Source organism: Rhipicephalus microplus, chromosome 6 (genome assembly GCF_043290135.1).
Source record: "Rhipicephalus microplus isolate Deutch F79 chromosome 6, USDA_Rmic, whole genome shotgun sequence".
In the NCBI taxonomy this organism is placed as follows: domain Eukaryota; kingdom Metazoa; phylum Arthropoda; class Arachnida; order Ixodida; family Ixodidae; genus Rhipicephalus; species Rhipicephalus microplus.
Genome location: NC_134705.1, coordinates 181,140,109 through 181,143,172, shown reverse-complemented (window position 1 = coordinate 181,143,172; position 3,064 = coordinate 181,140,109). Strand labels below are relative to the sequence as shown.

At 46.3% G+C, this 3,064-nt stretch overlaps 1 long non-coding RNA gene across 1 annotated transcript; it reads right to left on the bottom strand.

Annotated features, from left to right (window-relative positions):
• Positions 1 to 1,688: 1,688 nt before the first annotated feature.
• On the bottom strand, positions 1,689 to 2,647 carry LOC142765067 (uncharacterized). The gene is made up of 2 exons (XR_012884047.1): positions 2,127 to 2,647; positions 1,689 to 1,900 (listed from the first exon to the last, which is right to left on the bottom strand). It is a non-coding gene; the product is annotated as an uncharacterized LOC142765067 (long non-coding RNA).
• Between the last annotated feature and the right edge of the window lie 417 nt (positions 2,648 to 3,064).

Below are 3,064 nucleotides of genomic sequence, written 5' to 3'. Positions count from 1 at the left end.
GAAAAAAAAACTAAATTGTTTAGTGTACACTTCAGAAGCGCGTTGTTTTGTACGCAGAAATGAATAATTCCTTAGCGAGTCAGTGCAAATTACGTTATTATGATTGGTTGCGCTAATCCTTTTGTTTCTATAAAAATCATGTAAGATAGACGTTCTAATCTCATGAAGCACCAAACGAACACGTTAAACACGTTAGCTACAGTCCGGCTGGTTTTGAGAAGTGCAGAGACACTCAAATCTATGCGTCCAAACAAGAAATCGCAGACATGTCACCAAAATTACTTGTGACATAAAGAAAAAAAAAAACGCCCGATTACCGTCTGTCAGTGTGGTGTAGTGGTTAGTGTGGTGGGCTAGCCATCTGTAGTACTTCGAATCACACTTAGTTGTGTTTTTTACATCAATTTTTTCTTCATCTTTTGTAGCGTCCGTATTAAGCTATCCTTACAATCCGTGCGTGTGCGGAGATCCATCAAAAACAAGTAAAAAGTTTGATTTCGGCTCAAGGTGTGTTTTTTTTTTCTTCTTGAGGTGTACTATTACTCTCCTTGGTGGGACTATGCTATACTCAGCTTCGGGCAGCGCTATGCTACTCTGCTGAGGTGGAGTGCTTTGACTCATTCGGGGGAATCACTGTACTCTGCCTCAACGAAAGGGCATTTATTCTGGAAAAGAGCGTGAAATATAAGACAAGAATGTACTATCCCAAAAAGAGTGCCCAGCACTCTCTTAGTTTTTAGAGTGTGCTTTCGTTCGTCCGTCCGTGCGTCCGTTCGTGCGTCCATCCATGCGCCCATCCGTCCGTCCGTCCATCTAGTGAGCACTCCTACCACCATTTCGCACCTTTTCATTATATAGAAGTACCGCCATCCAGCGGACATTCCAAGGGCTAAACGAGAGGTTGCACGACCGGAGTAGAGAAGTTGCACGCGCGCACTCTCTTACGGCCTGCGGCTTCGTGTCTAGTTCCCACCTTTCACCGCCGCTAGTTCGTGGCACTGCGGCCCAACCCTCACCAAACCTTGCTGAAACCAAGGAGGTTACGCCCAGCGAGTATAACATGGTAATCTTTTCTGGTCAGATGGTGCTCAAAGTGCGTCTTTGTGTTACTATAGTTTTTTTTTTGTAAGCATGAAACTCAAGGCAAATTTATTGAAGAAAAAGTAACCGATACTATAGTCAGTGGCGTAACTAGGGGGGGGCAAGGGGGTACAAGTGCCCCGGGCGCCACTAGGGAGGGGGCGCCAAGCCGAGTCCTCGGGTTGGCGCCCCCTGGAAAGGTTGTCAATGTTTTTTTCCGTAAAACCGCCTGGAAGGGGGGAGGGGCGAGGTTGTAATGTACGACTGGAAGTGGGGATGGTGGTGAAGGAAAGGGTTGCCGCAATGGCTTTTGCATCGGGAAAAGGATCCTCTATTTTCATTTTGCTGCGCTACCTCCGTGCCTTCCCATGACCCTCGGCTAAGCTTTGTTTTGTGCTCCGCAGCACTGGGTTAGATGAGTTTCAGCGAACCCCACCAGCCTCCCAAACCACTTACTGAAAGCTTCCCTGAAACCAACCACGTACGTAAACAAAATAAAATAAAAAAGTTCGAATGCACCTTTTTTGAGTAAGAACAGAAAACTCCAACGAAATAGCCGATCGTCCAACGACTAATCGTCCACGCAGCGGCGGAAGGAAGGGCGAATATAATCCGTGACCTCGGCACCAAAGGCTAAACAAAGGCGTTTATTCGCAGAGTTCTCTGGAGGAAAGACGGAGAAAGCGTGACACGACGGCGACGTTTGTTGATTCCCTGCATCGCGGGCGCCAGCAAAGCAATAGAAGGGCGGGGGTCAACGTTTCCCACATGCCATCCACCGCCATGGGCAGGTTCATCCTTTGGCCCAAAGAACACGCACCTGCGAAAAAAGCGCAGAGCGTAGTGTACCCGACAGCATGTGCCGACTGCCCCGCTTCGTACGTTGGAGAAACCAAGAACTTCCCTGAAAGAATGCGGCCGCACAAGGATGACCTCCATCAATGGAACAGCGAACGGAGCGAAACGGCAGAACACTCCGACCAGTTTAACCCCCATACCAGACCCGAGGGCGCGGTGTCTAGCTGGTTGCTTTGTTTTGTACTCACCCTGCATTCCTTGGGATGCACAAATAGCGCGAAAGCTTAGGTACGAGAAACTTGGGCCTGGGAAGCGCCCGTGCCGTCAAGATTTTTGCAGTGTGGACTGGAAGAGAACAATGACGGGTAAGGGACTTCCGGAAGTTTGAATAAAAAAAGAAAAATACTATACAAAAACGCGGGCGTAGCTCATCGAAATCAGAACTGGTGGCCCTTGGCCTCCGAAATGGCCCGCCGCGCGCCAGTAGGCAATCGCGGAAGCCTACATTAGCGCTTTTAATGGGGGGGGGGGCTGTAGTAATAATTATTATTAATAATAATATTATTATTATTAATAATAATAATATTATTATTAATAGGAGCTGTAGTAATAATTATTATTAATAATAATATTATTATTATTAATAATAATAATAATAATATTATTAGTATTATTATTAATAATAATAATAATAATAACAAACATTATCACGGGCATAATGAGGGGCGCGGAAATATATTTGCCCTGGGCGCCGTCCTATCTAGTTACGCCACTGACTATAGTCTATGTTGATTATTTCATCAGAAACAACAATCATTTCATTTATAATTAACGTGCGTGGGTTCCCTCCTCAATTCAAAACAGTGCACGCGTGCCACTCTTTCTTGTCCAGCCGTTGAGGTGGCTACCTACTATACCACGACTGAGCGCCGACGCCTCCACCAAGTATGCCAAACGCGTGCAACCGAAGCACCCGTGATTCGAGAGGCCCCTTCTACGCCTAATGCGCTTTATTTCTCGCGTATACTAGAAACTGGTGGTTAAAAGACCCGAGTGCTACGCGCAATGCATGCTCAACTTATCCTTCGCTTCACCAGTATTGTGAAGATACAGAAATGCCGCGATGAAGATTTGTTAAGACAGCGGGTACTGATTTGGAGGTAGTATTGTGATTTTTAGAACTGCA